Source organism: Triticum urartu, chromosome 3A (genome assembly GCF_056163025.1).
Source record: "Triticum urartu cultivar PI428250 chromosome 3A, HENAU_Tu73, whole genome shotgun sequence".
NCBI classification, from domain to species: Eukaryota; Viridiplantae; Streptophyta; class Magnoliopsida; order Poales; family Poaceae; genus Triticum; species Triticum urartu.
In genome coordinates, this window is record NC_141875.1 from 51,537,939 (window position 1) to 51,552,712 (window position 14,774).

At 39.2% G+C, this 14,774-nt stretch overlaps 1 pseudogene; it reads left to right on the forward strand.

The window, feature by feature from the left end:
• LOC147978432 (wall-associated receptor kinase 4-like) overlaps window positions 1-14,539 on the forward strand; it is a 152,299-nt pseudogene extending 137,760 nt beyond the window's left edge.
• The last annotated feature ends 235 nt before the right edge of the window (window positions 14,540-14,774 follow it).

Consider the following 14,774-nt stretch of genomic DNA (forward strand, 5'->3'; position numbering starts at 1 on the left):
CGGTTTGAATTTGAGCCGGCACTAATGTGACCATTAGTGCCGGTTCCAACGGCTAGGCGAGCAGGCATTATTAGTACCAGTTCATGGGCAACCTTTAGTACCGGTTCATGCCACGAACCGGTACTAATGTGGCCAGTGTGGCTGTGGTCAGGCTGGGTCCCCCACGAAGACCTTTAGTATCGGTTCATGCCATGAACCGGTACTAGAGTTTCTTAGTAAGCTGATTTTTAGTCCCACCTCGCCAAGAGAGAGGCAGTACGAGCGGTTTATAAGCCGTAAGTGTAGAGACAATGACGAAGAGGCGCAATGCTCACCCGCACGTTGATTAGCTTCAAGCCTTCCGGAATAGCATAGATTGCACTGAGCTATGTGTAGTGCAGTCTACACTATTCCGAAAGGCTTGAAGCAAATTAACCAGCATTGCACCTCTTTTTTATTTTTAATAACTTATTTGAACTTCGGACTTCTTTTGTGTTCAGTACGCAGCATTCAAAGCGACGTCATCAAATTCCAACATGTTCTGACATCATTTGTTGTTTTTCGGTCATTTACCTAATTGTTTAGAGAGCTAAATGACCGTGAAATTGAAAATCACTACAAAATGAATTCTGAAAATGTTGAAACTTGGCATGGTATCATCATTTCACCCGCATAGCATGTGCGAAAGAGTAGAGAGGGTCACGGCAAAAACTGGACGCACTTCGTGTACAAACTGGACAAACTCTTTCGAAGTATCAGGGTTTCGGCCGAGAACTCATCTGTTACATAGACACTTCAATGTTTTTTTAACTTATTTGAACTTCGGACTTCTTTTGTGTTTAGTATGCAGCATTCAAAGCGACGTCATCAATTTCCAACATGTTCTGACATCATTTGTTGTTTTTCGGTCATTTACCTAATTGTTTAGAGAGCTAAATGACCGTGAAATTGAAAATCACTACAAAATGAATTCTGAAAATGTTGAAACTTGGCATGGTATCATCATTTCACCCGCATAGCACGTGCGAAAGAGTAGAGAGGGTCACGGCAAAAACTGGACGCACTTCGTGTACAAACTGGACAAACTCTTTCGGAGTATCAGGGTTTCGGACGAGAACTCATCTGTTACACGGGCACTTCAATGTTTTTAAACTTATTTGAACTCCGGACTTCTTTTGCGTTCAGTATGCAGCATTCAAAGCGACGACATCAATTTCCAACATGTTTTGACATCATTTGTTGTTTTTCGGTCATTTACCTAATTGTTTAGAGAGCTAAATGACTGTGAAATTGAAAATCACTACAAAATGAATTCTGAAAATGTTGAAACTTGTCATGGTATCATCATTTCACCCGCATAGCATGTGCGAAAGAGTAGAGAGTGTCACGGCAAAAACTGGACGCACTTCGTGTACAAACTGGACAAACTCTTTCGGAGTATCAGGGTTTCGGACGAGAACTCATATGTTACATGGGCACTTCAATGTTTTTAAACTTATTTGAACTCCGGACTTCTTTTGTGTTTAGTATGCAGCATTCAAAGTGACGTCATCAATTTCCAACATGTTCTGACATCATTTGCTGTTTTTCAGTCATTTACCTAATTGTTTAGAGAGCTAAATGACCGTGAAATTGAAAATCACTACAAAATGAATTCTGAAAATGTTGAAACTTGGCATGGTATCATCATTTCACCCGCATAGCATGTGCGAAAGAGTAGAGAGGGTCACGGCAAAAACTAGATGCACTTCGTGTACAAACTGGACAAACTCTTTCGGAGTATCAGGGTTTCGGACGAGAACTCATCTGTTACACGGGAACTTCAATGTTTTTTAAACTTATTTGAACTCCGGACTTCTTTTGTGTTCAGTATGCAGCATTCAAAGCGACGACATCAATTTCCAACATGTTCTGACATCATTTGTTGTTTTTCGGTCATTTACCTAATTGTTTAGAGAGCTAAATGACCGTGAAATTGAAAATCACTACAAAATGAATTCTGAAAGTGTTGAAACTTGGCATGGTATCATCATTTCACCCGCATAGCATGTGCAAAAGAGTAGAGAGGGTCACGGCAAAAACTGGATGCACTTCGTGTATAAACTGGACAAACTCTTTCGGAGTATCAGGGTTTCGGACGAGAACTCATCTGTTACACGGGCACTTCAATGTTTTTTAAACTTATTTGAACTCCGGACTTATTTTGTGTTCAGTATGAAGCATTCAAAGCGACGTCATCAATTTCCAACATGTTCTGACATCATGTGTTGTTTTTCGGTCATTTAGCTAATTGTTTAGAGAGCTAAATGACCGTGAAATTGAAAATCACTACAAAATGAATTCTGAAAATGTTGAAACTTGGCATGGTATCATCATTTCACCCCCATAACATGTGCGAAAGAGTAGAGAGGGTAACGGCAGAAACTGGACGCACTTCGTGTACAAACTGGACAAACTCTTTCGGAGTATCTGGGTTTCGTACGAGAACTCATCTCTTACACGGGCAGTTCAATGTTTTTTAAACTTATTTGAACTCCGGACTCCTTTTGTGTTCAGTATGCATCATTCAAAGCAACGTCATCAATTTCCAACATGTTCTGACATCATTTGTTGTTTTTGATCATTTACCTAATTGTTTAGAGAGCTAAATGATCATGAAATTGAAAATCACTACAAAATGAATTCTGAAAATGTTGAAACTTGCAATGGTATCATCATTTCACCCCCATAGCATGTGCGAAAGAGTAGAGAGGGTCACGGCAGAAACTGGACGCACTTCGTGTACAAACTGGACAAACTCTTTCGGAGTATCAGGGTTTCAGACGAGAACTCATCTGTTACACGGGCACTTCAATGTTTGTTAAACTTATTTGAACTCCGGACTCCTTTTGTGTTTAGTATGCATCATTCAAAGCGACGTCATCAATTTCCAACATGTTCTGACATCATTTGTTGTTTTTCGATCATTTACCTAATTGTTTAGAGAGCTAAATGACCGTGAAATTGAAAATCACTACAAAATGAATTCTGAAAATGTTGAAACTTGCAATGGTATTATCATTTCGGAGTATGAGAGTAGAGAGGGTCACAAAAAACTTCTCAGAAATAAATAGAAGAAAATAAATAAAGCATAAAAGAATAAAACTACACAAAAAAAATACTCAAAAATAAATAGAAGAAAATAAATAATGCAGAAAAGAAAAAAACTATATAAAAAATTACTCAAAAATAAATAGAAGAAAATAAATAATGCAGAAAAGAAAAAACTATATAAAAAATTGTTGGGGCACTGCCCAGTGGGCCTGCCAGACCTAGGGGTGCAAATGCTGGCCCTGAAGGGCCAGCAGACTCATAGGGCAGCGCGCCCTAGTTAGGCCCAGAAGCCTGCTATATAGAGAAGCTCGAAGGAGTAGCCGCGGCTGGGTTTAGAAACCAGTGCGGCTGCCCTTCGCTCGGCGAGGTGGGACTAAACATTGTGCACCGTCGGTGGCAGCGCACAACCATTAGTACCGGTTGGTGGCTCCAACCGGTACTAATGATTGGGCCTTTAGTACCGGTTCGTGGCCCGAACCGGTACTAAAGGGGCCATTTCCCGCCCCTTGGCCTGGGGAAAATTGTCCTTTAGTACCGGTTGGTGGCTCCAACCGGTACTAAAGACCCCTCCTATATATATGACACTTACGAAAAAATCAGTTTCATCGACCACCAGTACTTCTTCTCGATCCAACTTCTTTGCCGCGCCCGTCGCACATCGCGCGCCGCCCTCGCCGCCCCCGCCGCCCGTCGTCGCCGTCACCGCCGTCGCCCCCGCCACCCGTCGTCGCCATCACCGCCGTCGCCCCTGCCACCTGTCGTCGCCGTCACCGCCGTCACCCCCGCCGTGCCCGTCGCCGCCGCCTCTCGCCCGCCGCCCGTCCCCGTCGTCGCCCGCCGCCGCCCGTACGCCGCCGCCCCCCGCTCGTACACACACACACACACATTGTTTTTACTTATTTTCTATTTTCTGTTGTTTAGATTAATGTTAGATAAATTACGTAGATAATAATGTTAGAATGTTAATGTTAGATGAATTAGATGGAAAAGATGTTAAATATTAATGTCAAATATATTTAACATGAATTAGAACAAGTTGAACTAGTTGAATTAGTATAGCTAGATATTAATTAGGTATATATATGAGATTTGAACTAGTTGAATTATTATAAGTAGTTTATTTTTAGTATGAAAATTAATAGAACAAGTTTATTTTTAGTAAGAAAATTTAGGTATATGAGATTTGATGATCTAATCAAAATATTACTATATAGAACTACCTACTTTATTTTAGTAAGAAATTAATAGAACTAGTTTATTTTTAGTAAATGGTTAGTTGAATTAATAGAACTAGTTTATTTAGTTGAATTAATAGAACTAGTAAGTGTTTAATGTTTTACCTATATATGAACATATGTTAGATATTAATGTCAAATGTTAGATTAATTAGATATAAATTATATGTTAGATATATATTTAATTTAGTTATATGAGATTTCATTATCTAATTAACATTTTATTATATAGAACTAGCTACCTTATTTTTAGTAAGAAAATTAATAGAACTAGTTTAGTTGAATTAATTAGTTGAACTAGTTAGTTGAATTGGATCAATTAATTAGGTATATTTTTCATAAGTGCTTAGTTGAATTAGTTCAATTAATTAGTTGAACTAGTTGAACTAACAGAATTAGTTGAATTAATAGAACTAATAAGTGTTTAATGTTTCACCTATGAACATAGGAATGTCCTCTGACGACGAACACGATTTCATTATGTGCGAATACTGCGAAGACGAGCGCGGCCTGTGCGGTAGAAATTTTCTAGTTGATGATAGACGCTTCAGCATCAAGCTGGATGAGAACTTCGAAGTGGATACAGTAAGTCACAATGACAAGTCTTTTTTCGTAATTAAGCATGACTTATGCTTCATTTGCTTCAACTTTTAATTTTAATTTTTCACTATTCTACTAGCGTATCCCCTGCCATGCAAGAATTTTTGTCTTGGATAAGATAGGATTCAGTCCTAACGAAATTATGGAGGTAAAAAGAGTTTGCTTGAAGACCGAGCATGGTTATACCTTCAACGTCAAATTATACAATGCAGACACATACACCTATTTTGAATGCAAAACTTGGCAAGCACTATGCAAGGCTTATGCATTTGAGCCTGATATGGTTATCACCTTTGATATTCGTCCGGAAGATGATATTAAAGGTAATAAAGACATCTGGGTCGATGTGCAGACGCCTCCAGCTCTACCATTATGTGAGTTTCTCAACCATATTTATGTCTTTGATATGAGATTATTTGAACCAGTTGAATAATTAATAGATCTCAATTTATATTGATAGCTTACTTCCAATCAAGCAAACATGTCCGGCGCTTGGTAGACAGGACCGTCCACTGTCCCGGGGCTGAACTAAACTGTGAGGAGACAAGTCATTATGTTTCATGGATTGAGGATCTTGATGCTGTCAAGACAAATTTCTTTCCTGCACTTAGAAATGTTAGTACTCAAAACGTGCGACCAATAGTGTTCGTACTAAACTACGGTCACATATATTTAGGAAAGATGGTAAGATTTCTACTATTTCTCCTCAGTGCATCTTTTGCATACATTATTTTTTTAAGCTAAACTTCATTACTAAGTATGTTACTATACGATGTTCTTCAACAGGGACTCCTGATGAATGTTGTGCCTGATTGGATCGAGACTAAAGGTACCATGAATATTGTTAGCTTACGGCCAAGATATCCTACAATGCACTTTAGTGCATTCAGGATTTCTAATAGCGAGGAATGCTTAATAGTAAAAGACTGGAGCAAAATTGTGAACGATCATAGAGAAGTACTAGGGGGCAGCAATTAGAAGCACAACCCACGATTAGGAGATAGGTTCATCTGCATGCTCCAATATGATGAATCAGCAAAGCTATACATGTTCTATGCTATTTTACCTGAGAAAGAGCAGCAGGAGTGATTAATTAGCTAGTTCATGCTCTTAGTACTTGTCCTCTCATGTCCGTGTTCTTCGTCCTGAACTTAATCTCAAAGAGTGATTTGCTTTTGTGGTGTTATGAACGCTTATAATATCATTACCATGTCGAACTCGATGATATCTTTGCTATGAAAACCGTTTGTGATAATATATATGATGCAAGAGTTTTTATATTAATATGATGATGAGTTATTATATCATTTATGAAAGAAATTGCATATTAGTTTCAACTGGATGGATTCTAGCTAAGTGATCAAGTATATGCCATATCCATATTACCTCGATCACTTAAGTAGGTGATCAAGTATATATAATATGGATATGACATATACTTGATGACTTAGCTAGGATCCACGCATCCAGTCAAACTAATCTGCAGTACATTCACCTAATGATTTAACAACTCATTATAATGTAAAACAATCACTAAATTAAATTGAAAACACAAAATTAAAGTAGAAATAAAAAATAAAACCAAAACACACCCAAACATTTAGTACCGGTTGGTGTTTCCAACCGGTACTAATGTCCTACGCGCCCACGGAGCTGGCTCGTGCCACGTGGTTGCCCTTTAGCACCGGTTCATGCTGAACCGGTACTAAAGGCGGGGGCCTTTAGTGCCTACAATTTAGTGCCGGTTACCGAACCGACACTAAAGGGCCTTACGAACCGGTGCTATTGCCTGGTTCTGCACTAGTGAGAAGCCATCTAGCTAATAACTATGGACCCGTAGGTCTGAGGTGAACTACTCACACTTCATCAAAGAGGCTATGGTGTTGATGTAGAAGCCCTCCGTGATCGATGCCCCCTCCGGCGGAGCTCCAAAACAGGCCCCAAGATGGGATCTTGTGGATACAGAAAGTTGCGGCGGTGGAATTAGGGTTTTGGATCCGCACCTGATCATTTGGGGGTACTTAGGTATATATAGGAGGAAGGAGTACGTCGGTGGAGCAACAGGGGGCCCACAAGGGTGGAGGGCGCGCCTGGGGGGGTAGGCGCGCCCCCTACCTCGTGGCCTCCTCTTTTGTGTCTTGACGTAGGGTCCAAGTCTCCTAGGTCTTGTTCGTTGAGAAAATCACGTTCCCGAAGGTTTCATTCTGTTTGGACTCCGTTTGATATTCCTTTTCTTCGAAACCCTAAAACAGGCAAAAAATAGCAATTCTGGGCTGGGCCTCCAGTTAATAGGTTAGTCCCAAAATAATATAAAAGTGGATAATAAAGCCCAATAATGTCGAAAACAGTAGATAATATAGCATGGAGCAATCAAAAATTATAGATATGTTGGAGACGTATCAAGCATCCCCAAGCTTAATTCCTTCTCGTCCTCGAGTAGGTAAATGATAAAAACAGAAATTTTGATCCGGAGTGCTACTTGGCATAATTTTAGTGTAATTCTTCTTAATTGTGGTATGAATATTCAGATCCGAAAGATTCAAGACAAGAGTTCATATTGACATAAAAATAATAATACTTCAAGCATACTAACTAAGCAATTATGTCTTCTCAAAATAACAAGGCGAAAGAAAGTTTATCCCTACAAAATCATATAGTTTAGTCATGCTCCATTTTCGTCACACAAGAATGCTCTCATCATGCACAACCCCGATGAAAAGACAAGCAATTGTTTCATACTTTAGTAATCTCAAACCTATAAACTTTCACGCAATATATGAGCGTGAGCCATGGACATAGCACTATGGGTGGAACAGAATATAACGAGGGGGGTTATGTGGAGAAGACAAAAAGGAGAAAGTCTCACATCAACGAGGCTAATCAATAGGCTATGGAGATGCCCACCGATTGATGTTAATTCAAGGAGTAGGGATTGCCATGCAACGGGTGCACTAGAACTATAAATGTATGAAAGCTCAACAAAAGAAACTAAGTGGGTGTGCATCCAACCTGCTTGCTCAAGAAGACCTAGGGCACTTGAGGAGGCCCATCATTGGAATATACAAGCCAAGTTCTATAATGAAAAATTCCCACTAGTATATGAAAGTGACAAAACAAGAGACTCTCTATCATGAAGATCATGGTGCTACTTTGAAGCACAAGTGTGGTAAAAGGATAGTAGCATTTCCCCTTTTTATTTTCTCTTTTTTATTATTTGGCCTTTTTTGGCCTTTCTTTTTCTCTTTTTTTATTTGGCCTTTTTATGGCCTTTCTTCTTTTTTTGGGGACAATGCTCTATTAATGATGATCATCACACTTCTATTTATTTACAACTCAAAGATTACAACTCGATACTAGAACAAAGTATGACTCTATATGAATGCCTCCGGCGGTGTACCGGGATATGCAATGGACCAAGAGTGACATGTATGAAAGAATTATGAACGGTGGCCTTGCCACAAATACTATGTCAAATACATGATTATGCTAAGCAATATGACAATGATGAATGTGTCATGATGAACGGAAAGGTGGAAAGTTGCATGGCAATATATCTCGGAATGGCTATGGAAATGCCATAATAGGTAGGTATGGTGGCTGTTTTGAGGAAGATATAAGGAGGTTTATGTGTGAAAGAGCGTATCATATCACGGGGTTTGGATGCACCGGCGAAGTTTGTGCCAACTCTTGATGTGAGAAAGGGCAATGCATGGTACCGAAGAGGCTAGCAAGGATGGAAGGGTGAGAGTGCATATAATCCATGGACTCAACATTAGTCATAAAGAACTCACATACTTATTGCAAAAATCTACAAGTCATCAAAAACCTCGGTATTACGCGCATGCTCCTAGGGGGATAGATTGGTAGGAAAAGACCATCGCTCGTCCCCGACCGCCACTCATAAGGAAGACAATCAAATAACACCTCATGTTTCAAATTTGTTGCATAACGTTTACCATACATGCATGGTACGGGACTTGCAAACTTCAACACAAGCATTTCTCAATTTCACAACTACTCAACTAGCACCACTTTGATATTATTACCTCCATATCTCAAAACAATCATCAAGCATCAAACTTCTCTTAGTATTCAAAACACTCTTAAGAAATTTTTACTAACTTTGAATACCTAACATATTAGGATTTTAAGAATATTACCATGCTATTTAGACTCTCAAAATAATCTAAGTGAAGCATGAGAGATCAATAGTTTCTATAAAACAAATCCACCACCGTGCTCTAAAAGATATAAGTGAAGTACTAGAGCAAAACTATATAACTTAAAAGATATAAGCGAAGCACATAGAGTATTCTAGCAAATTCCAAATTATGTATGGCTTTCTCAAAAGGTGTGTACAGCAGGGATGATTATGGTAAAAAAAGTAAAGACTCAAATCATACAAGACGCTCCAAGCAAAACACATATCATGTGGCGAATAAAAATATAGCTCCAAGTAAAGTTACCGATAGAAGTAGACGAAAGAGGGGATGTCTTTCGGGGCATCCCCAAGCTTTGGCTTTTAGGTGTCCTTAGATTATCTTGAGGGTGCCATGGGCATCCCCAAGCTTAGTCTCTTGCCACTCCTTGTTCCATAATAAATCAAATCTTTACCCAAAACTTGAAAACTTCACAACACAAAACTTAAAGTAGAAAATCTCGTGAGCTCCGTTAGCGAAAGAAAATAAAAGACCACTTCAAGGTACTGTAATGAACTCATTATTTATTTATATTGGTGTTATACCTACTGTATTCCAATTTCTCTATGGTTTATAAACTATTTTACTAGCCATAGATTCATCAAAATAAGCAAACAACACACGAAAAACAGAATCTCTCAGAAACAGAACAGTCTGTAGTAATCTGTAGCTAACGCAAGATCTAGAACCCCAAAAATTCTAAAATAAATTTCTGGACGTGAGGAATTTATCTGTTAATCATCTGCAAAAATAATTAACTAAATATCACTTTCCAAACAAAAATGGCAGCAGTTCTCGTGAGCGCTAAAGTTTCTGTTTTTTACAGCAAGTTCAACAAGACTTTCCCCAAGTCTTCCCAGCGGTTCTACTTGGCACAAACACTAATTAAACACAAAAAACACAACCAAAACAGAGGCTAGATAAATTATTTATTACTAAACAGGAACAAAAAGCAAGGAATAAAAATAAAATTGGGTTGCCTCCCAACAAGCGCTATCGTTTAACGCCCCTAGCTAGGCATAACAGGCAAGGATAGATCTAGGTATTGCCATAATAGTAAGATAGATTATTAAAACTCATCTCATATTCTCTACGTTAGGCGGCAAGTTTTCTTTGAGGCAAGAAAAAGTAATCAAAAGGGCTAAATTTAATGGGACAAAAGTCCCCAAGATCAACCTTGGGAGGTATTGGTTCCTCGTTTGGTCCTTCATATTGCACAACCAATTCGTCATTATAAGCATTCTTTTGACAGAACTTTGTGAGCCTATATTCAAGAGAATATCCTAGTTCATTATTTCAAATAGCCAAATCAACATTAAGTTCAGAGATTTTGTCAACTAAAACATTGGTAGGAACCCTTTTTCTAAGATTTTCATTGAAAGCAACATAGTCTAGAGATTGAAAACGCATTATTTCTTCTTGATCAAAGAGGATAACCTCTATGGGAGAACGGCAAGCGTCCACCCTATAATGTGCAAAGATTTCTTTGGCCTCTTTTATTATGAATCTAAACTCATGAACCAAAAAGATAGTAAAGAAATCTTGAATAACTCCTTTTCCAATAATATTACCACTACCAACACGGATTTTTTTGTATGTAAGATGGGTGGTTCTTTAGCAGGAGCATCAGAATTTTTCATGATATTATTATTGTCCATATCGACAATAATTTCCCCAATTTCAGACATAGAGGCAGAAGGTAAAGGACTAGCCGTAACGACAAGCAAACAAACTAACACACAAGCAAACAAAAAGCAAACGGGCAAAAAGAGGCAAATAGAGAAAGAGAGGGAGGATAGAGAGAGAGAGGACGAATAAAAACAGCAAGGGTGAAGTGGGGGAGAGGAAAACTAGAGGCAAATGGAAAATAATGTAATGCGGGACATAAGGGTATGTGATGGGTACTTGGTATGTTAACTTTTGCGTAGACCTCCCCGACAACAGCGCCAGAAATCCTTCTTGCTACCTCTTGAGCACTGTGTTGGTTTTCCCCGAAGAGGAAGGGATGATGCAGCAAAGTATCATAAGTATTTCCCTCAGTTTTTGAGAACCAAGGTATCAATCTAGTAGGAGGCTACGCGCGAGTCCCTCGTACCTGCACAAAACAAATAAATCCTCGCAACTAACGCAAATAGGGGTTGTCAATCAAGGCCACTTACGAGAGTGAGAGCTGATAGGTATGATAAAGATAATATTTTTGGTATTTTTGTGATAAAGATGCAAAGTAAAATAAAGGCAAAGAAAAAGCAAAGGAAATAACTAAGTAGTAGGAGATTAATAAGATAAAGATAGACCCGGGGGCCATAGGTTTCACTAGTGGCTTCTCTCGAGAGCATAAGTATCTATGGTGGGTGAACAAATTACCGTTGAGCAATTGACAGAACTGAGCATAGTTATGAGAATATCTAGGTATGATCATGTATATAGGCATCACCTCTGAGACAAGTAGACCGACTCCTGCCTGCATCTACTACTATTACTCCACTCATCGACCACTATCCAAAACTTTAGTTTAGTTGACGGCAAAATCTTTGCCGTTTGGTCGATGAAAAGCAGACGGCAAAGTACTCTTTGCCGACTAAACTTTGCCGTCTATGTTTGCCATCTGCTAGTTGACGGCAAAATCTTTGCCATCTGTATTACAGCCTTTGCCGTCTGTACTTGCCTGACAGCAAATTGCCTGATTCCTGTAGTGTTGATCATAAACCCACAATTCATCGGTCTCAACAAACACACCACAAAAGGAAGATTACATCGAATAGTTCTCCACAAGAGAGGGGGAGAACATTATATTGAGATCCAAAAAGAGAGAAGAAGCCATCTAGCTAATAACTATGGACCCGTAGGTCTGAGGTGAACTACTCACACTTCATCGGAGAGGCTATGGTGTTGATGTAGAAGCCCTCCATGATCGATGCCCGCTCCGGCGTAGCTCCGGAACTGGCCCCAAGATGGGATCTCGTGGATACAGAAAGTTGCGGCGGTGGAATTAGGGTTTTGGCTCCGTATTTTATCGTTTGGGGGTACGTAGGTATATATAGGAAGAAGGAGTACGTCGGTGGAGCAACAGGGGGCCCATGAGGGTGGAGGGCGCGCCTGGGGGTGGTAGGCGCGCCCCTACCTCGTGGCCTCCTCTTTTGTGTCTTGACATAGGGTCCAAGTCTCCTGGGTCTTGTTTGTTGAGAAAATCACGTTCCCGAAGGTTTCATTCTGTTTGGACTCCGTTTGATATTCCTTTTCTTCGAAACCCTAAAACAGGCAAAAAATAGCAATTCTGGGCTTGGCCTCCGGTTAATAGGTTAGTCCCAAAATAATATAGAAGTGGATAATAAAGCCCAATAATGTCGAAAACAGTAGATAATATAGCATGGAGCAATCAAAAATTATAGATACGTTGGAGACGTATCAACCTTTCCTTAGAATGATTGGTGCATTTATTGATATGAAGGAAGGGAATATTAGATTCCAATTTCCGTTAAGGAAAGGCATGGAACACTTCCCTAGAAAGAAAATTAAATTACCATATGAATCTATTATGAGTGCCACTTATGGTTTGCCTACCAAAGATGGCAATACCTAGATCTATCCTCGCTTTTATGCCTAGCATCATCATCACCATCATCACGCTGTCGTGCTGACGAAGCTCTCCCTCGACACTCAGCTGGATCGAGAGTTCGTGGGACGTCACCGAGCTGAACGTGTGCAGATCGTGGAGGTGTCGTACTTTCGGTACTAGGATCGGTCGATCGTGAAGACGTATGACTACATCAACCGTGTTGTCATAACGCTTCCGCTTACGGTCTACGAGGGTACGTGGACAACACTCTTCCCCTCTCGTTGCTATGCATCACCATGATCTTGCGTGTGCGCAGGATTTTTTTTAAATTACTATGTTCCCCAACAGTTACGACTGTCCATGCAAGCGGGGAATGAAGGGCGACGGCAAAGCTGGAACGTGCAAAGATATATTCCCCTTAGCTGCTAATGTGATTGTGGGTAAGTAAGTATGGTATGACTGATTAATTAATTAAATCCATTTTTGTTAGATACTTGCATTCGAGTGTAAATTTGTTGGGCCATGCAGATTGATAAAGACAATGCTCCACAAAGAATTTCATTACCACCTGCTCTAGAATAACTATGCACATTCAAGAACATGTATTGTGAAAAGAGCACAATGGCTTACATAGGGGTTAACCGTGTTATTAATTGTGTCAACTAAGGAGTAATTAGTAGCTCGTCTAGTGCAAAAATATATCACCAGGCAAAGATAACTAGGCAAATTAATAGACAACTATCTGTATTCTAAAGCAAAATTTAGTCTCTCACCCAAATCATTCAGGTTCATAATGTAGAAATTCAAAGGTTGATTCCTTAAAAAACACAAATGTATATACATCAACTATTCACTTTTTAAAGAAAAATTGGCTTAGTCAGTTGTAAATTGTAACACATATGACCAAATATTTTCAATACACATAAACTGAACTGTCATGATTTATACATATAAACTAAACTGTCAAACTGAGCTCTCGTGATTTTTGTATACGTTAGCCTACAAAAACGTCTTATATTTTGAGACAGTGATAGTACTAGACTAGAGGTGCCGTGGTTATCTTTGGCACACTTGTTTGGAAGTCTCTTACTCCCTCATCAATCTTGATGTTTATTTTTGTGCTACTTCTAGTGCTAATTTACTATAGATTCCAAATAGATAATTGAAAGACCATTTCCCTTTTTACCAAATATCTTTGTCTACTAAGACAATTAATGTAAATTTTAGTTATAAATTGGTTGTGTCTTCTCCATGTAGGTGCAACAGGTTTTATTCTTGCCATGGTTATATTATTTCTTATTATTCTTCAAAAAGAGAGAACAAAGACAAGAGAGTTTTACATAAAAAATGGTGGGCCTATATTAGAGAAGGCAAAAATTATAAAGCTTTTCAAAAAGGAAGAGCTCAAGCCTATTTTAAAGAGTGACAATTTTATCGAAAAAGGTGGCTTCGGCGAAGTTTACAAGGGTCTTCTTGGTAATGAACTAGTTGTAGTCAAGAAGCCGATCAGCGGGAGTGTACTAGAGATAGAACAATTTGCAAACAAAGTCATCATCCAGTCTCAAGTCATACACAAGAATATTTTTAGGCTCATAGGTTGTTTTCTTGAAGTTAACATTCCAATGCTAGTCTATGAGTTTCTCTCTAAAGGTAGTTTGGAAGATATTCTTCACAGTGACAACAAGGTGCCTGTCAACTTGGATCTATGTTTAAGAATTGATGCAGAATCAGAAGATGGTCTAGCTTATATGCATTCAAAAACACAACTAAAATCCTGCATGGTGATGTTTTTTTTCAGAAAGGGGGTGATCCCCGGCCTCTGCATCAGAACGATGCATACGGCCATACTTATTAATAAGCAAATAGGTTCAACATAAGTCGTCCTGTCTCAAACAAAAGAACGATAAATGCTCATAAAGAGCAGTAAAAGTAAAAGTAAAGCCACAACTGGTTGGCATAAGAAAGATAGGGAAACTAATTACCTATCCTATTACATGACCGCCATCCAAACCGGTCGAAAATAGCCCATGCTACCATCTCCCATCGGATAGATCCAGTAACCATACGCTCCCTGGCCTCCGTCGGAGTGAGTAGCGACCACATACGGATCAA